Source organism: Planococcus citri, chromosome 1 (genome assembly GCF_950023065.1).
Source record: "Planococcus citri chromosome 1, ihPlaCitr1.1, whole genome shotgun sequence".
NCBI lineage: Eukaryota > Metazoa > Arthropoda > Insecta > Hemiptera > Pseudococcidae > Planococcus > Planococcus citri.
Window position 1 is genome coordinate 4,007,062 of NC_088677.1, and position 21,772 is coordinate 4,028,833.

The following is a 21,772-nucleotide window of genomic DNA, read 5'->3' on the forward strand; positions in this document are numbered from 1 at the left end:
AATAAATTTTCATTTTTTATCAACTCACCAACGATTTTTTCTTATTTTCCAAAAACTGTCCAAAACTCCAAAAGTATTCCCCACTCTGCCAGAAATTTCCAAAAAGTAAGTAGGTATCATTAAATTTGAATTTTTTCTCTCAAAAATTTCGCATTACTTAATGCCAAAACAAATGGTAATTTTTAACTGTCTTATCAAACAACTTACCTTACCAAAATTTCAGAGGCTGAAATTCATTTTTAATTTTTAGGACAAGTACCCAGATTTTAAAAATACAAATTTGGGCAAAAAATGAGAAAAAATTTTATGATGATGATGATGATGATTTATTACTTAAATCTCGCTAAATTGACATAGAAAACTGAAATTCCTAGTCAATTGGTAATAATATTTCAGAAGTTTCCGGAGCATCTATTTTTTTTTTTTTTTTGAGAAAATTTTGGATTTGATCTTACACAAAAAAATATTTAAAATATGTGCCTGAATCGATTAAATGAGTCACGAAGTTGATAAATGATTTTATATTTGTTAGACCTTACTCATCAAATTTTTTCAAAAACTAGTAGAGGATCCAACAATCTGATGTAGGCTACAAAATGTTTCAAAACCATCAAAAATCGACGCAGTACAACAAAAAAAAAGCAAAAAAAGGATAATAAACGAAATTTCAACTTTTTTTGTTAACGTATTCACAAACGATGATTTTTTTATTTTTTGAAAATAATCTGGAGAATATTGTAAATTTGAAGTAGCACAAAAACACAAAAATGATTTTGAAAATATATGCCCAAGTCGATCGAATGAATCACAAAGCTGGTAAATTCGAGTCAATATGTGCAAATCTTCATCATCACTCTACTTCCAAACGTTTTTTCAAAAACTGGAGAATCCAAAAATCAGCTGGAGACTCCAGGATGGTTCGAAACCATCAACAATTGATTTAAGAGCTCAAAAATACAGTCCAAAGCAAATTTCAGCTTTCAAGACCAATTTGGCCATCATCATTGAACTTTGATCTGGTGGGCTGTTCAGCCCGTCTGGGAAACTGTAGAAGAATTGCTCGCCGATGTATCATCAAGTTTTTTCTTCGGTCGTCCTCTGCTCCTCTTCCTGCCAGTTGGAGTGTATTCTTTGACATTCTGAGGGGACCGTTCATCAGGCATTCTGTCAACATGTTTTTTCCACTTCTTTCTGTAATCTTTCACTCGTTTAATGATTGGGTCTGCTCCTGGCTCCTTCAGGATGTCTTCATTCCTTTTCCTATCTCGTCTAGTATATCCTGCTATGGCTCGCATGAATCTCATTTCCGCTGCGGTTACTCTGCTTTTTATATCCTTTCTCATTGTCCATGTTTCACTTTCATACAGCAGCATTGGTCTTGCCAGTGTATTGTAGATTCTTATTCGAGTTTCGGCTCTGACTTTTTTTGTAGGTATGGCTCGGTTTATTGCTCCGCTTACTCTCAGGAATGTACTGATCTTAAGTTGTTTGTCAACTTCTCCTTCATATGACAGCTCACATCCGAGATATTTAAAGCTTTTAACTTGTTCCACTGGCAGTCCATTTACAACAATTTTACTGTGTATTGGCTCTTTCCCCTCAAAGGCCATTACCTTTGTTTTTGACAACAAGATTCTCATTCTGTACTTATCAGCTACTTTCTGAAGATTATAAATTGCTCTCTGCAAGTCATCTTTGTTATCAGCAAAGGCCACCTGATCATCAGCAAACAGCAGGGTATTGACATGGGTGTTGTTGATGTCTAGCCCTTTTGGCTTGGTTTTCAGCCATTCTTTAATCATGTCATTAAAGTAGATGTTGAACAGACTACATGACATTGGGCATCCCTGTCTTACTCCTCTTCCTATCTTCTTTGCTTCTGACATGTTTCCAGATCTTACTCTTATTACATTATCCATGTATATTTCTTCAATTAAGCGTACTATTCGTTCATTCACTTCAATTTTCCTCAGGATTTCAAACAACTTCTTCCTTTGTACTCGATCATATGCCTTCTCCAGATCAACAAAGCACATAAGGGTCTCTAAGTTATATTCTCATCTCTTCTCCACCAGCAGCTTTGTTGCATATACCCCATCTATACATGATCTCCCCTTTCGAAATCCATTTTGGCATTCCAATATTATTGGCTTCACATGGCTCTCGATTCTTCTCGCTACCATCTTTGCAAGTAGGTTTGTAAGCAGCATTTAGTAGGTTAATTCCACGGGAGTTTCCTGGGTCATTTTGGTCTTTTTTTTTGAAAATGGGTATTACAATTGCAGTATGGAAGTCATGGGGTATGGTCACACCTGATAGTATTTTATTGTAGAAAGCTAGCAGTCTCTTCTTAACGGTTATTGTGGTGTTCTTGAATAAGTCTGTTGGTAACTTATCGCTGCCTGGGGCTTTTCCATTTCTGGAGCTTTTCAAGGCTTGTCGTATGAAATAATAGGCAGGTTCTATCCAAAACGATGTATTCAGTGTAATGTACAATATTCAACTATTAAACTGTCTCAGTACAAACTTATTGTCTAGCTTGATACCAACTAAATTCATAAACCATATAAAAACGTCATGTTTGAGTGTCCTACTTTTCATTCTCTCACTCCTCAACCTATTCCTTTAATTCTGACTCATCCAACTAGCTCACTCTCTGTACACACCCATTACTCATACAACATCTACCTCTTCCTTTGAAAAATAAGTGACCTCACTTATCAATAGTTAGTCTATTATTGTAAAATTCTAAACATCTTATGACAAGTTTTTACAAACAGTTTACATTTTTTGATGCTTATGGATAAAAAAAATGCTTATAAAATGAAAACAAGACTATTTAAAATGAAACAGTGTTTTTCTGGTTAGTTTTTGAACATTATTGTTTACAAATAATGAGTAAATAAATGAATATTGATCAAGTTTGGTTCTGAACTAAAAATTATAGGTTGAATAATTTCTGATGCTATTATAATTTACCAATTTATAAAATGTGACCAGTTTTTTTTCCCCATAGAAAATAACTATGTATAATGGATAGGTACTAAAAACTGTTACTTAGTAACCATATAGGTACATATAATTATTTACAACTTACAATCTGATTTCTGATCAGATGACCTTTAGGGATTGTGGCAATAGGGTACTCTACTTTTCCCCTAGTACCTCCCCTCTAGTTCATTCTATCATGGTAGGGCCTCAGATGGTCCATACCATGTCCCTAAAGTTTCTTGATAGGTATTTTGTCATATTTGAGTAAATTTCTACACAAACTTATAGTAAGTAAATACTGAAGTTTCTAATAGGTAGGTAGTCTAATTTTTCTCTCTTTGTCGTTTTTCTTTTTTCATTTTCGCTTTTCTCACCTTTAAAGGTGGGTGGCTTTTTTCTCTAATTTTTTTCTCTTATTTCTCTCTTTATTTCTCTCTAATTTTCTCTCTTCTTTTCTGTAGGCCTACATTTCTGCTGATTTTTCTTATTCTAATTTTTTATAATTTCAAAATTCTATTCCTATTGTAATTCTAGTCTACTTATTCTATCCACACTGCGCATTATGTGGAACCTTATAATAATATAAAATTAAAATTCTTAACCTATTTGTAATCCTATTCATTTCTTATCCTATTTTCTCAGCAGTTTTGATTTGGATTCCTCTGAATATATTTTTTCAATCTTCTTACATGTACTATATCTTCTTTTCCATCAACTTCAATTTGGTAGTTTAATGGGGTTACTCTCTTCAGTACTTTATGAGGTCCTGTGTATTTTGTTTTCAATTTTCCCAAATGTTTCCATGGTTTTTCCAAGAGTACAAGATCACTAGGGTTGTATAAAACCTCCCTGTGTTTTTGGTCGTAACTGTTTTTGTATTCATTCTGATTTTTCAAAATCAGTTCAGGAATTTCTTTTCTGATTTTTTGGATTTCGTCTATCTGGGCTTGTCTATCTTTTTTATCTTTTGTATTCAGTCCAAGCTTGTTGTCAATTGGTAAATTGGGCTGCTGTCCATATAAAATGTAATATGGGCTCAATCCATTAAATCTAGCTACTGGAGTGGTGTTGTAGGAAAACACAACAAATTTTATAAATTCACTCCAATTTGTCCTATTTTCATTTACGTAATGTGAAAGGGAGCTACAAAGTGTGGCATTTTTCCTTTCTACTGATCCTTGGCTCTGAGCTGAATAGCTAGAGCTATAAATTAACTCAATTCCTAATTTTTTGCACACTTCTTGAAATTTTGAATTTTTAAAGTGAGTTCCATTATCACAGGATATTTTTTTCGGGCATCCATAGATACTTATAAGCTCATATAAAAATTTGATCACACTCTCAGCTGAAGCACTACACACAGGCTTTGCTATAGCAAATTTTGTAGCCTGGCATGTACCTACCAAGATGTATTCATGACCTGAGCTTTTTGTAAGTGGGCTAACAAAGTCCAGTTCTAGGTGTCCAAAAATTTCATAATTTTTCACTTCAATTGGTTTCAATAATCCTGGTTTTTTCCTAGTATCTTTTTTTCTTAGCTGGCAGGAATGGCAGCTTTTGATGTAATTTTTTACATCTGATATCATTCCTGTCCAGTAGTACCTTTTCTGAATTTTTTCAACAGTTTTATTCATTCCATAATGACCTCCTCCAAATGGGTTATCATGGAGGGCCTCTAGTATTTTTGGAATTAATTTTCTCAGAATAACAATTGATTTAATTAGGCCATATGGTGTTTTTTGGTGAAATACCAAAATTCCATCTTCATTTATGTCATATCTTCTACTGGCTCTCATATATTTTTTGTAATCTGGATTTGAGGTTTTCAATTTTCCTAATTTGGCTTCAATCACATTTTTACAAAATTCATCGTTTTCCTGCTCTGTTTTGAAATAAATTTTTTCTTGTCTTTCTTCATTTTTCACTTCTTATATGACATTTTCTGTAGGTATTTCTTCTTCTTTCTCAGGTATTTCTACCCTACTTAGTATATCTGGAACCACATTCGTTTTTCCTGGTTTGTGTTTGATATCAAAATCAAATTCTGATAATTTGAGAATCATTCTAGCCATTCTAGCATTTGGTTCTTTGGCCTTTGTGTAATAAATTAAGGCTGCATGGTCAGTAAATACGGTAAAATGGATTCCAAACAAATACTCTCGAAAATGTTGAATTGTCTCTATCAGTGCTGTGAGTTTAAGGTCATAAGCACAGTATGTTTTCTGCCTAGGTTGGTTTCTTGAAAATCCACTTTTGGTGCTTTTTCTTCACTTACGAGTATGATTAAAATAATAACTACGCGAATGGTGCAAATATAATAATATCACTCAATAATTAATTAATTCAACGAATTATTTACCATTGTTCTCGGAGTATTTACCTTGGTTCTTCTTTGTTGGGTGCCAATTCTGTCGTATGAAATAATAGGCAGGTTCTATCCAAAACGATGTATTCAGTGTAATGTACAATATTCAACTATTAAACTGTCCCAGTACAAACTTACTGTCTAGCTTGATACCAACTAAATTCATAAACCATATAAAAACGTCATGTTTGAGTGTCCTACTTTTCATTCTCTCACTCCTCAACCTATTCCTCGAATTCTGACTCATCCAACTAGCTCACTCTCTGTACACACCCATTACTCATACAACAAGGCTCCATCTAGCTCTTCCCAAGAGAATGGCTCATATTTGTTCTCCTCATGGTTTACCGCTTCAATTTCATTGTCGGGATCACTCCATAGGTTCACGTAGTATTCGACCATTTTTTCACAATCTGGTGGTGCAATGTTGGCTCTGTGTACCTCATCTTCCGATATTCTTTTGATTATTTTGTACACTTTTGGTTTCAGTTTATATGTATCTCTCTCCATTTTTACCACAAACCTTTTGTATTGTTCCTGTCATGTTTCTCTTATCATCTTTTTTGTCTTGCAGCACTGTTCTTTGTAGCTTCCTTTGTCTTGCTCGTTCTTTGAACTCATCCACTTCCAGAAAAGGTTTTGTCTTCTCTTCACTTCTCTTGATAGCTCATCATTCCAGATTTTCAGCTTTTTGTGGTTTTGTCTACTTGATCTTTTTCCTAGTGCCTCCTCTGCTGCTCTCTGTACAATAGTTTTCAGGTTAATTTTTCCAATTTTTGGCCCTTTGATTTCTCAGAAAAAATTTCCAGCCAAAATACCACTTTTAGGGTTTTAAAGGGCAGTTACAATTTTACATACAAATCGCTTATTCTTGGGTGAATTTGTGTTTTACAAATTTTTTCCTCACAAATATTTCGCAATAATCAGTCATTTTTTCTCAATTTTTGGAAATTGGCAACAATGACCAAAGAATTAACGCCACCGCATTCCAAAATATTTCGCCATTGTCAAAATATTTAAGAAAAAATATTTTCAAAAATGTTCTATCTTTGAGAACTCATATCTCCCTTCCAGGGGCACCTCCAGGGATAAAGTTTTTTCTGAGTAACTTTCAACTCAAAAATAAATGTCTCTAGGTATCTACTGAATTTGGTGAAAATCCTCCAACATTTTTTTTTATCACAATACACCCTAGTGGGCATGCTAAACTTCCTTCGTCTTCATATTTCAAGGGCTAAATCTCTCAAAAAACCTTTTCTTTCTCTCCTTCGCCTCCTCCGCCTCACTCTACAGACACAACTAAAATAGTGAAAAGTAAAAGATTTAAAATTAAAAGAAAATCTAGAAATTATGCATTTTCATGATATTTTACAAAATTTTCAGTGGGAGGAGGGGGGGGGGGGTCCTGATATCCAAAATTTTGATCAAAATGCAAAAAAAAAATGTCAAATATGGTGTGACATATCGTTTTATACGTTTTCGACAACGCTGGATACGAATTTCAGCTAATTTTTATGATTCAGCCTCTCCAACGTTCACATTGCCCCCTCCCCTTCGTAAAAATTGGAGAAATCGTGTGACATATCACTACTCTTTCTGTAAGATTTTGAGAAAGCTGAATATGAATACTTATTGAATCAAGTACCTGAAATTTTGGCTGGTGACGTATTTCGCATGCTCTCTCAATTTAGCTTCACTATAGTTCAAAAAAAATGTTCTGTCCGGCCATTGAGATAGCTCTCCAGTTAGTTTTAAATCTTCATTCAGACAAACAGATTGTCTATTCTAAAATATTATGTAAGCTCCATTTTACTTTCACATATTACGTAAAAAAAAGTCAATACCATACCTACGTACAATCACAAATATCGCCGGTTGAATGTCTTTAGGGTTGCCTGAGTGTATTTTCAATGGGATCCCCACCATCATAGCTTGCGAATCACTCCGTATCTGTATAACTTACATAGGTAGGTACTAAGCAAAAGGTAAAAGAGAACTCTAAAACAATGACGAGCGAATTGAAAATGGTAAATATAAGGGAATACGTTTTGCAAAGCAACCCCTGTAAACGCAATAAGCGTGCATAATTTAGGAAGTATTTTACTTATTCAGGTAGGTACGACTACGAACGTCTTTAAAAATGGTATTCGGAGATGGCAGGTATTTTCGCGTATACTCGTACTACATTAAAGTAGATTAAGAGTTTAATATTAGCGATGACAAGTGTATTATAATGCTTTTGCTTTCGGGTACTTTGAAGTGAAAATTTGCAGACCATTACGATACAATGTTTAATTATTTATCGGTGATTAAAACCGAATACTGATCGGCTTACGAATTAATTAAATTTTCGCTTCGGTTCGCTTCTTGTTTATATTAATTTAGTCGAAAATATTTTATCGGTTCGTTTGGTCGTCGTCGTTCGTTGCAAAGTTGAATCAAAACTATTCGTACTTACTGATTTTTTCCACCAAAGGAAGGGTGGGGGGGAGAGTTACCTTTTTTTTATCGTATCAATTGTTCGAATATTTTCAGATAGCAGGTACGAGGGAGATGAAAAATAATACCTGAAATTTTCGTATGTTTTTCAACGCGGGCGATAAAAAAAAACGCAATTTGTATTTATCTAATATTTAGGTAGGTACTCTTCTATAATACGAAAGTTTAACGCTGCTGGAAAAGTTGTTTATGAGTGTCGTTTACCTGCTTGAAATTTCATCGCCCATAAATATTTAACAGAACATTGGCCAGCGTTAATGAACTTGCCAAGAGTATATATTAAGGTGATTTTCCAATTCATGATCTAAATTGCTCGCTTTAAGTAAAACGATCGGAATTTAAACCATATACCGTACACCTACATACGTTGAACCACCTCCACCTCGTCCATTTTAGATATACCTACCATATCTTTTCTATACGAGTATAGACCCAAACACACATATAAATTTCACGTTTCGCACACACACGCTTTTTACAACGCTCCCTGGCTTTATTCCTTTTGCCCAATCGAGTCTGGATTTTTATGAGAAATTTTTAAATTTCAAATTCACCCATCAAGTTTGCTTTTCTTTCAATATGTTACACAAACCGGAGAGTATTTTTTATTTCGCTGCAAAGGAAACACACAGCACACAGTGTTCTCTTTAATATAAAAACAAGGAGAAAAAAAATTTTACGATCTACGGGTTTCTTTATTTGGTTTTTATTAATAAATGCTTTCTAATATCGATTGCAGTAGAGAGAGTGTACTTGGTTGTGGCGATGTTTCCAATACACAGATCTAGTCTCATCGTCTTTGAAATAAATGTCTATACGTGTGTGTGTTTGAAGCCAGTTCTTGATGTGTGTCGAAACCAAAAACTGTACAATATTTGCGAATATTATGGTCGCAATTTACTCGTATATTGGTTATTGTTGTTGTTGTTGTTGTTGTTGTTGTTTTTTTGCATTCAAATATGTGAACAGGAACATTGTTTTGGTCGAATTGGATTTAGAATTGAAATAAAAAGACTTCGAATGAATATGAAATTTATTCACATTTTTAATAATACAGAATTGAAAATTTACAAATAATAAGTTGGCTTAATATTAATGGAATTAAATATCTATTGTTTGAGGGTCATCGTAATTTGTTTACGAAAGAAGGACTGTGAAAAGGAATTTTAAACATGACCATATGTGTTTAAATTAAAAATTAATACTTATTATGTAATTTACTTGCTAAAAGAGTTTATCACGTCGAGCCTGTGGAAGTTGTCCATAAAAACGATACATTTAAATCTCGAAGTACCTACTAATTTTTTACTCTGACTTAAGCTCTAGCTGTAAGTATAACCTTTAACAAGAAGCATTTCTTCAAGGTTTAAAAAATGTCATAGGTATGGGTCACTTTAAACTGGACTTGTTTTATAAAAAATGTAAAGAAAGTAACCTTTTATTAGGAATAGTAAATTTTCCAATGAATAAGTAGGTAATTGCTTTTCTATTCTGAGATTAAAACTTTAAAAAAATTATTGTTCAAAGAAAATTGTCAAAGCTAAAAACCAGAAAAACCACCCTACGTCGTTCTATTTCTGAAGTATCAGGTTTTTACTTAGGGATCACTTGGCTAAGTGGTGAATTTTGATTCAATTTTTCAGTTTTTCTCATAAACGAGTAAAAATTTCATATACCTATTTAAACTGATGAATCGATACTTTAGAGTTCAATATTTCAATTCATTAATAAAAAATTATTCAAAAATTCAATCACGCCTGGAAAAATTGCTTCAAAATTCATCACTTAGCCAAGTGATTCCTAAGTATAACTTCTATGAATATGGTCTTAAAAGTTAAAACTGATTCTTGAATACTAAAATTATGAAGAAATATTTAAATAAATTTGGACAGACAATTTTTATACTATGATAATAACTAACTAGTGAGCAACTGGCTCACATTTTTATGATATAAATACATTTGAAATGCAAACAAAGCACTTGATTGTGCCTTTTTACTAATCAGGAATGATGGGAAACAATTTTTAAAAAATTAGGGATTTTTGTATGAATTTAGGGAATTTTTTTTCACTCAAAATGGTGAAAATAGGGATTTTCCAAGAAATCAGTTGGCAACGCTGTCGTACATTTCTCGCGCTGTGAATTATAGAAGGCACTCGCGCATGCAACTTCGTGATTACGAAAACCTTGCGCACGGAAGATGTACATTTTTATAAGGACAGTGCGAAGTCTTCCCTGTACTGTCTATATTCTTGATAGTTGATGAGAAAATGTGTGTTATTTTTTGATAATAATTCTCTAATTCTCTAAATTTATCTAAATTTCTTTCGTTGTTGAAAATTTAGTAAGTTTACTAAGTTTTGAGATTATGGAATTGTTTTAGCCTAAATTTATTTGGGTAATGTTTTAAAGTAATCTCCGTTGAAACTTGTGCGGTTCAAGTTTCAGTGTCGGTGTATTTTTTTGGAACTTCTTCATCATAAAACTGTCACAAGTGTCACATATCCATAAATAGCCGGTGATATAATTTGCAATTTGCTCGCTCAATATGTTTTTTACGGGAGTACTATCAGCGAAGTCATCTCATGTTCGTGTAATCTGTGAAAGCCTGGTCACCGGACACCGTGCAAATGCGATTAGAGAACGTAAAGCAGACAAATTGGAAGTCGTAATGTTTGATCCTTATGTTCGGAAGAAAGTAGTTTACAAAGAGATCAAAAAACTTACAGGAGTTGATGTGAAAATTTTCAAACCTTTGGATACTTTGGAATCTTTAGATGAGTAGTTTCTGTGTTATTGAAATATTAGTTTTACTATTGTTAAATAAAGCGCGATTAATCACTATGTGATGTTGCTATTTATTTACTTTCAATTAGTTATATCTATGTGTAGATCATCATGTACACTAGGCTGGTCCTTATTTATATGGTCAAAAAAAATTTTCGGGATTTTTTTGATTCCTCCCCCCAAAGTTGTTCCCTTGTATGAGAAAATAAATCCCTGAAAATTTTAGCCGGATCGGATAATATTAACCAGTTCCGCAGAGCATCTGAAGTTTTAGAACTGGTAGACCGCGTAGCCGTTGTGTTTTCCCACGAGAGCTGCGTGGCGTTGTTTGTGTTTTTCCCTAACACGCATATTCCATAGTTTTATGTTCGGCTGGATGTAGTGAAATTTTTTTTTTTGACAAGAAGTCTCCTTTGGCCCTCAAATAAAGATCCTAGAGTATAATTGGCATCAGAAAATATTTTGAGGTGATTGAGATACAATTTCTGAAAAATGTTCAAAATCAACGTAGAAAAATTCCAACAATTTTTTGATTTTGAAAATGTAATACCAAAAAATGATACCAAACGATGTTATAAGAAACTCTAAACCAGTATTACCAATTTTAAATTGCTCCCTGATAGCTCGCAGGGGTGACATTTGTCAAAATCATGCCAAAAGGCTATGTCCCTCAAAATTTTTTATAATGAACAAAATATTGCTGCAATGATGTAATCACTGTAACAGGCGGCCAATCCAAAATTGGTAACACTGGTTTGGAGTTTCTTTTGACATCGTTTGGTATCCTTTTTTTGGCATTACATTTTCAAAATTGAAAATTGTTGAAATTTTCTTATGTTGATTTTGAGCATTTTTCAGAAATTGTATCTCAATCACTTCAAAATATTTTCTGATGCCGATTATACTCTAGGATCTTTATTTGAGGGCCAAAGGAGACCTTCTTATCAAAAAAAAAATTTTTCACTGCATCCAGCCGAACATAAAACTATGGAATATGCGTGTTAGGGGAAAACACGAACAATGCCGCGCAGCTCTCGTGGGAAAATCAACGGCTACGCGGTCTACCAGTTCTATAATTTCAGATGCTCTGCGGCACAGGTTAATATTATCCGATCCGGCTAAAATTTTCAGGGATTTATTTTCTCATACAAGGGAACAACTTTGGGGGGAGGAATCAAAAAAATTCGAAAATTCGAAAATAAGGACCACCCTAATGTACACCATCTAGAACTTACGAGAAAGACTTTTTCAAGCTTGTATCGCTTGCAAGTGTTAGTGTAATGAGACCTTTTCTTGTCAGAACTTTTCAATTTGTGCTGCTGTTTCTGAAGTTTTGAAAGTATGCTGACAGTTGAAATTGATTTTTTCAATCTAGTTCAGTCATGCAATTTGAATAATTTGTGTACCCTAAAAACCATACATTAGGAGATCCGTTTTATATAAAATCAGGCATTGCGAGATCCTGAGATCCGTTTGCCGGATCTCGCAAGTTCTCTCATATGCCACGGTACTCGTGAGATCCGGGGGACCCTGTACACACATTTTCAGCCGGATCTCGTTTTACCTACTATTTATATACTTATATACAATTTTTGAAAATAGGTAAACGACGCATCTTGCGAGATCCACCCCCAAATCACGTTCGGGCCGTTAGTGGATCTCGGTTTATGCAGATCGCGAAATTGATGGCGGCAATGCATAGAAAGGCACTGATTACACACTGGAACGTGCGTTCGAACGAAGTTGTAGGGTTATTATTTGAGTTTTTAGCATTTTTCGAAATTTTTTGGGGTGGATCTCGTAATGCCTGTGTATATGTCGGATCTCGCAATGTACTCTAAGACAGTATATATATATGTATATATAGCCGCATACAGGTAAACTCATAACGTTTTGCATGAAATACAAACTCACGTCCCACCTGTAACTTCGTTGCTGTGCATGCGCTCGACGCGTCATCCCATAGGCCTGATAGTACTCGATGTTAGGCCGCGTTATATTCGTTAACTTGATTTTTGGGTGACCTGTGGAGAGGTATCTCATTGCCGAAACATCAATTTTTCAGAAAAGCTTTTTTTTAAAAGTCCCATACGTCTCTGTTTTTCGCAAATAGCTTTTCAACAAAGCATCCCACAAAAAAATAACCAGCTCTAAGCAGAAAGAAAATTTTATTCTCTACAATTTCCTTCATTGCATTTTTTTCCTAGGATGCATACTTTTCCCATAAAATCACTATTTAGACTGAAAAACACGAAAATTCGGACCTGTATAATTAACTCAAAATTAAAATTCAGCAGTCAAAAATTCATTTTAGGCGATTTTTGACCACTCGACGTGAAAGAGGAGACCTTCAACCACCAGAATCACCAAACAGAACTTAAAAAATGATTATTGGCATTCTTGGCAATAAACACATTTTCCTCATGTCCTAGTACATAATAATTAGGCTATGCACTCATTTGAAAATTGAGTCAAAAGAGAAAGTGTATAAACAGCAATCTCACATCCCTGCTCAAACTTTGCCAGTAGACTCCCCACACCTTCTAGATTCATATGGCACCTCATCGAAAAGTCACGTCCTAAAAAGGTTACAAGTTTGCCAAAACGTTATGAGTTTGCTGGTTAATCTATAAAAAAGTTACGAGTTTACCCCCTAGAATATTTATATATATAAACTTATCTCGTTTTGCGTCATATGTCTTATCGTGATCAGCACACTCCAAAACGTCAAGAAAACCCACCCCCACCCAAATCCTCAACCATCATGACAAATACAATACCTTACTTTTCCATTTCACGGCAAAGTCGGTAAAAAATTTGATGCGCATTAGAACTCAAGAATTATCACAAATCAAAAAACTGTTCAACAAATTGCAATTTTTAATATACATAATGTCACCAAAGTGTCGCATAAGGGTCAAAATCACGTCAAAGACCCATCGTCGTTTCACAACATTAATTGTCAATTCAGTGTCCTTGAAAAATTGTCAATAATATGTCATATTTGTGCCAATGTTGTGTCATGGATTTCATGACACGAATTTGACGGAAATTTGACTAAATACTGACAGTGTCAAATCTTCGCCAAACGTGAAACTGGAAAGTAGGCGGAGCCACCTCTATTCCGATTGGTCGAAATTCTTTGACACAGAATTGACGATGTTTTGGCGCGTTGGTTGACAGTAAAATGACACTAAATGTTCGACGGGAATGTATTTATGATTCTTAGTCCATTGAAAGTGCAAAAATCTACCAGTTTCTTCCCATTTGTATTCATTCCTTCTGTTCCATACATACCAGTTACTGTCTTTACTCGCTTATCTCCTACCTGAGCATTCAAGTCTCCTGCTATTACCAATTTATCTTTCTGGATTTACTGCTTGTACTGCCCTCTGTAGTTGCTCGTAGAACTCTTCGCTTTGTTCCTCTCTTCCCTCTTCCAGTGCATATACTCCGATTATTGTAAGAAAGTCTTTTTTTAATCTCATCCTTGCTGATACAATTCTTTCATGCCATATGTTGTATGAGTCAATGTTTTCGCGGTGTTTATTATGTATGTGTAGTGTACCATCACTCCGCCTGTAGCTCTGGTTTTCTTGTCGACTCCACTGTAGATAATGGTGTAATTTCCAGATTCGATTGTTCCACTTCCTTCCTTCTTTGTTTCAGACATCACGGCAAAGTCTATATTTCTGCTGCTTAGAATTCCGTTTATTTCTGCTTCCTTGGCTGCATATCCTCTTACATTCCAGTTTCCGAATTTGTATTTCCTTTCATTGGCGTGTTTTTATTTTAACCAGGGGTTCACCTCCGCCTGGGATCCCATAGTTCCATCCGTTTTCTGTTGTTTGTGAGTTTTGAGTAAGGTTGATTTTCGTCTGACTTGGTTACCAGCCATGCCAGATATATCACCGTGATAGGGCTGCTATCTAGGCCTCTGTGCTTGTCTGGTCCTCTTTTAGTCGCCTTTTACGACAGGCAGAGGGTACCATAAGGATATTCTTGACCCGTCCCTACATGGGGTACATTAACATCATGTGGCTGTTATTCGATTTTAATTCTCTTTTCTTATTTTTACTATCAGTGAAATGTCCTATTTAGAGAAACAAAAAATGAAGGAAAAAAACCTTAGAATATAAGTATCTAACGTGAGTACCTAAATATTTAATTTCATCGAAAAAATTTCACTAATTGAGCATAAATTTCATAGGTATCCACTTCTTGGTATTTTTTTACAATGTAATTTAAAATTTTCTTGAAAAGAAACAATTTTAGGTATTCCTTGAAAACAATCACAGTAGAGCTCATGTCAGTTTGAAAATCAACATCTTTCTTTAAATACAGCGTGTCTATTGGTAGTATGTTGATTCGAGGTCACTTTCAATTCTGCTGTTAGTGCTGTTTAGCCTACCTATTTCAACATCAGTTACTTCTTAAACATAGATACCTAAAATTTAGTCATTATTGCTTATGAGAAATATTCGATAGTTATCAAGTATTTTCCTTGCATTTCGATTTTAAAAATTCGCTATTCAAAAAATAATCATTATTTTAAAATGTTGACTTTCTCAGAAGGACTTCTGGACATCGTAACATCAATTTTTATCCAGAAAAATGGAATAATTAGCTGGCAGGTGACTAATTTTTTTCAGAATTGGAAAAATTTTAGATTTCAAAATATCGCATCACTATAGGCACAGAAACATCAAACATGATAGAGAGATATGGAGAATAGAATTACCTGAGCTGAAGGGAGCTGGAAAACACTCTTTATAAATAACTTCTAAATAATGACCTTAATTGCAATTTCCAAAATTAATTTTTTTGTTATCATGTCATTATTCTTACAAAGAAATCGTCCTAATTTCGAGATAGTTTCCATTTTTACTTATTTTGAAAAAGCATCCCATAGGTACCAAAACAAACTTATAATGTATTCATTGAAATCACTTAAACATACCAGCAATAATATTATAAGGTAGGCGAGTATCGAAAATAGCTTCATTGCTCATCCTTTTCTATGCATCTGCTACGCAGATATTCGTAATCTTACAAATCCTTTCAGAACAAACCCATAATAATTCTATCCATACATTGGCAAAGCAAACGACTTGGAGTCTTCGAGGAAGTCTTTTCTAATCTCCAAAATGGAATACAACATTCCACATTGAACTAATTCGTGATTTCGAGCAAATCGTGTAAGCTATAGATTGTAGAATAGTGAAGCAGCCTTCTAAATACGTAGCACATCATCACTAGCTTATTATTATACCTATTTCACGTGCGATTCCAATCAGTAAAATTACGATCGCGGTTTTTTCATACAGAGAAAGGAAACACAACCTCATCTTGAATTAGATTTTTCGTCAGTGGTCATCACATAATTACTCAATCAGTAAACTAATTAAATAGGTAGTAAAAATCAATGATGGTGAAAAATTATAGGTATCTAACTCAATAGCTATATGTATCGGTGGATGTAACTTTATCTCATCTTATACGTATTACACGCCTAGAGATGTTTTAGCTCGTAAAATAATTGCAGGAGTCGTTAATAATGATTTGAAATTAACTAAAGGACCCAGACGAAAATAAAAAAACAACATAGGTAAGTTAAGTTACGTGTACTTACGAGTAAGTGGCGTAAGTTAGGTATATTAATCGCGATGATGTAATTTATCAACATCGATTAGGTATAGTGAAGTCAATCTCTCACTGCTTAAATTCTCGAGATGATTTTTTTTTGCCACCTGTTTAGCGCCTGTGATGATGGCGACGTTTAACGTTACTGTTTTAGAAGAAGGATAAGCTTACTTGGGTTTTCGATTTAACCCTCCTTTCGAGCATTCAACAATAGGCTCATTTAAAAAGGGGGCGAACTATATTAGGGTAAGTAGGTAGGTAATTCGTTATATAATACGGATATATCGTTACCTATAAGGAAATCAATTCATAAATAAGTGTTTCGAAGTTGATATATTACCTACGCCCGCGCCCTAGCCTTTATACTATCAAAATCTTAGCTTTTTTTTTTTTTTTTTTGAGTTCGAGGTTTGAACTTATACAGTAAAATTGTTATTTCCCTTTTTTTATTTTCAATAACCTAACCTAACCTAAAACCTCGACGCAAAAACGGTCATAAAAATTGTGATGGCATACTCGACACTCGTAGTACAAAGGCTAAGGGTTACCCCTCTTCCCTCTTTTCCCGCCAGAATTCTCCGAAAACTGTTCACGAGGTTCTCTCTGACTGATTTCATCATCAATACAGAAAAATAGCTCAAATTCTCTAAGACGTAGGTAAGTATTAGACTATAATCCGTACACGAGAACGTGCTCTAGAAGTTGATTTTGTATTTTTTTTTCGGGGACCAAAAAAATGCGCTGCCAAAATGAAGGTACTACCTGCCCCATTCAGAAAAGTGAAATTTTGAAATTTTTACCCCGCACAACGAGGGGGTGGACCCTCAAAAAGGTGATTTTGGGGACATGGTCGGGACCGAAAAAACTCGACGGGGTTGTGTTGGAGGACTTCTCCCGATGCCAAATATGTAATTTTTTTCCGTGAAACCCTGCACAACTGCATTCTAGATGGCACTTTGAATGCGATTTTTATGCATTTTTGGCCATTTTTGATGGTAAAATGGCTCCTATGTCCACGATATGGCTGGGGACCGAACGATTCTTGGACGTATGTTAGACGGAGCTATTTGAAGCCCAACTGCGCAAAAACGGCGAAAAAATACGATCACAACGCGATTTTATGAGCACTAATAGGGTTACCACTCCCCCGACCCCAGAATTAAATAGTGCATTGTCTATTCGAAAATGTCGATGCGACCCATCAATCGTAATAATTTTTAATTTTGACCCCTTGCGGTGGAGTTTTGCCCCCCCCCCAACCAAATATAACGATGATATTAAACAAATGTTACACATTACACGTCGATACTGAGGATTTATGTGTACGCAATAAGAATAATTCTCATATTCCTTGTCTTGGGAATATTTTTGCTTCAGAATTTTTCATTTAATCTCCATCCCCTCCCCTCCCCTTTAAAGACTATTTTTGAACATAAATTTGAAAACTTGAACATGAGCTATCAAAGTGGTATAAAATTTCGCGCGGAGCTTGGAAATTACAGTCATTTTTCAGTTTGACCCCCTCGGTGGAGTTTCGTCCCCCTCCCTCCATAAAGTCAGAACATGGATTTGAAAACTTGGACGCGGCCCATCGAAAATTGGAATCAATTTTCATTTTCATCTCTTCCCCTCGCTCCCCAGTCCCCACATTCGATTGACTGTTTTTCTCATGACTGGAATGAAGTTTGGAAACGATTTTTGTATCATTCATTGTTGTTCCATTTTTCTTGTTTGTATTTTTTTCTCATTTTTTTTTTTCTTATTACATCTGATTTCCTTTCATTTATATTTTTTTCATCTTTAATTTTTGTTCCAATTTTCTTATTTCTTTGCATTTTTTTCTCGTTCTTATTTTACTGTTTTTTTTTCATTTCATCTTGTTTATCTCGTTTGTATTTTTTATATCTTCCATTGTTCTTTCATTTTTGTCTCGTTTTTCTCATTTTTATGTTTTTACTCATTTCATCTTATTTTTTTCATTTACTTACATTTTTTGTATCTTTCATTGTTGTTCCATTTTTCTTGTTTGTATTTTTTTCTTGTTTTTCTCTATTTCATATTTCATCTGATTTCTTTTTATTCAAGTATATTTGTTTTCATCTTTAATTTTTGTTCCAATTTTCTTATCTGATTGTATTTTTTCAGTTTCTTATTTGTCTGTTATTTGTTTTTCATTTCATTTCGTTTTTACCGTTTGCATTTTTTGAATCATTCATTGTTGTTCCATTATTTTTGTATTTTTTCTCGTTGTTCTTATTTTTCTGTTTTTTTTTTTCATTTCATTTTTTCATCTTTCATGTTTGTTCTAATTTTCATATTTTTTTTTGTATTTTTTTCCTTGAATATTTTTTTATATTACAAGTGTCATATTGTGACATGCATACTCATACAGACACGTAATGTTCAATTTCATAGTTGACTTTGTGGATAGAGGGGGACGAAACTCCACCGAGGGGGTCAAACTGAAAAATGACTGCAATTTCCAAGCTCAGTGCGAAATTTTATACCATTTTGATAGGTCATGTTCAAGTTTTCAAATTCATGCACAAACATAGTCTTTAAAGGAGAGGGGAGAGGATGGAGATTAAATGAAAAATTCGGAAGCAAAAATATTCCCAAGACAAGGAATATGAGAATTATTCTTATTGCGTACACATAAATCCTCAGTATCGACGTGTAATGTGTAACATCTGTTTAATATCATCGTTATATTCGGTTTGGGGGGCAAAACTCCACCGCGGGGGGTCAAAATTAAAAATTATTACGATTTTTGAGTTCAGCGCGAAATTTTATACCATTTTGATGGGTCGCATCGACATTTTCGAATAGACAATGCATTATTTAATTCTGGGGTCGGGGGAGTGGTAACAAGCCTATTAGTGCTCATAAAATCGCGTTGTGATCGTATTTTTTCGCCGTTTTTGCGCAGTTGGGCTTCAAATAGCCCCGTCTAACATACGTCCAAGAATCGTTCGGTCCCCAGCCGTATCGTGGACATATAAGAGCCATTTTACTATCAAAAATGGCCAAAAATGCATAAAAATCGCATTCAAAGTGCCATCTAGAATGCAGTTGTGCAGGGTTTCACGGAAAAAAATTACATATTTGGCATCGGGAGAAGTCCCCCAACACAACCCCGTCGAGATTTTTCGGTCCCGACCATGTCCCCAAAATCACTTTTTTGAGGGTCCACCCCCTCGTTGTGCGGGGTAAAAATTTCAAAATTGCACTTTTCTGAATGGGGCAGGTAGTACCTTCATTTTGGCAGCGCAATTTTTTTGGTCCCCGGAAAATTTTTTGGAATTCTCTGTTGAAAAAAAATCTCAAAAAAGACCCAAATTAAATTTATTGCTTGCAAATTCGGATCAACTGCTCTTGTGACCCTTCCAATACAATTTTTCAAAATTGTCTTTGCTCCTTCGAAAACAAAAAAAAATCCAAAAAGATGTTCGAGGCTTCAAAACATTTTGTAACCACCATTGATTGATTCAAAAAATCAAAAATGAGGTATTAATCAAATTTTAGCTTTGATTTTATCACTGGAAATGACGGAAATCTGAATTTCCAGAATCTCCTCAAAAGTTCAAAAAACAAATTCAGCGCTCAAAATATTGCCTGGTTGGGTATTTTAGTATTTTATTTTATCTGTAATAAGAATCTAGGTAATCAAAATTACATGCCAATTTTGTGAGGCTTAATTTGAAAATTTTTATTCTTGAACGAGCATAAAAATAACCCTAGACCACAAGACTGGATCTCTTTCATACCATTGTCACTTTAATTTTTATTCTATAGATTCTATACGCCTTCATAATTAGGTAATACACGTATCAAGAAGATTATCCACGTCTCATGTGAATGAAATCCACCATACTTCTGAAATGCTTGCTATAGTAAAAAGCAACTCCTCGTTTTTATGCATGCGAAAAATTGCTATACTTTTGGCAAAAGTTTATTAATTTGCGATATCATACGAGTATTTCAGCATGATAAAATTATCGAAAGCAAGTTGTGTACTAAATTGTATACAAATGAAAATCAAAAGGTAATCTTATTACAACGCCTGACTTGCGAAATGACTCGTATTCAATGAAAATGCACTACAACACGATCAAATTATTGTTACACGAATGGATTATCTAATCGGTATTCAGTATACGAGTATACCCATGTTCTGTATATGTACGTAAGCTGTACAAATTTGTTCAATTTATTGCTTAATTAATGGTCTAAATCGTTAAAATACATAGTTTTTATCGCATCAATTAACAACGCAAATACTCTTAATTACGAATTAGAAATTTTATCTGAGTTTTTTCCTTTCATTATCGAGAGCATCTTTTTAAAACGAGAATTAAAAAAATTATGTCATTGGATAAATTCATTCGAGGCCGGGTATGTCATTCAGCTAAGTTTATTATACCCGTACACGTTTTTGAGCATCATTTTCATTACACGTAAGAATATACTGAGTCATAGATAAAATTAATAGGCAGTACTCATGTGTATTTACATAGGTTGTCTGGAAGAAGGTGAGACTGATCTCATCATTTGTTGGCAACACTGCTTATGACCAAAACAACCACAGGACGTTAATATTTGGAGTTTTATCTATCGAATGACCTATTCACAATTGAATTTCGATGAAAACTCTGCCTGCCTTGCCACTTTGAAAAAAATTACTATGCTTGACCCCTCCAGGATTTTGAGCCATTTTTTACTAGTGTGTTTTTCGTGAGTTCCTAACGATGAGTGTTGTGGACTCAAATTGACCTAGAAAGCTGAAATTTGGGATATACTCTATTTTTGACATGCCAAATCGATTGAAAACGGTTTCAAACCGATTTGAGTAGTTCTGGAGCCGTCAGCAGATTTTTGAAACTTGCAGTTTCCACAAAATGTCATTGAATGTCGGTAGAAGAGTTCGCGAGAACATTTGTTAAACGGCAGGAGCGTATGGATGACATGTTTTAAAGCCAATGGTGCAAAAATGATTTTTATTTTTCAAAATTATGCACATCAAAATTGACCTTTTTTCTGAGAATTACCCAGCTATAGCTCATTGCTAGCATACTTTTTGCTATTTCGCATCATGCTGGCAATAAGCTGGCATTTTGCTAGCATTTTGTGTGCTAGTTCATTCCATGCTAGCATCATGCCAGTTCTGCTAGTAAAATTGTATTTAGGGATAACCTCAAATATTCCAACTTTACTTTTAACATATCAACCTACATTACCAGCCATTTAAAGTAAGTAATTTCAATTACAGTGTCAACGAAAGATAATTAAAGATTTCGTTAGGTACGATGTAAATTACAGATGACAGAGTTCAATACTCAAGTCTGAAAATTAAAACATGATCAAAGTGAAATTAAGAATTTCCTGGAACACGTCACCTTAATTAAAATTAAAATAGATGCCTAATAAGGAAAGGACCGCAAAGAAGGGCTGTGGCATAAGTACCCCTTGCTATCATGGGATAGACT

The 21,772-nt window shown here is 34.4% G+C and overlaps 1 protein-coding gene across 3 annotated transcripts in view; it reads right to left on the reverse strand.

Annotated features, from left to right (window-relative positions):
- Positions 1-21,772, reverse strand: part of LOC135845430 (uncharacterized) — a 517,543-nt gene that overhangs the window by 103,994 nt on the left and 391,777 nt on the right. The window lies entirely within an intron of this gene.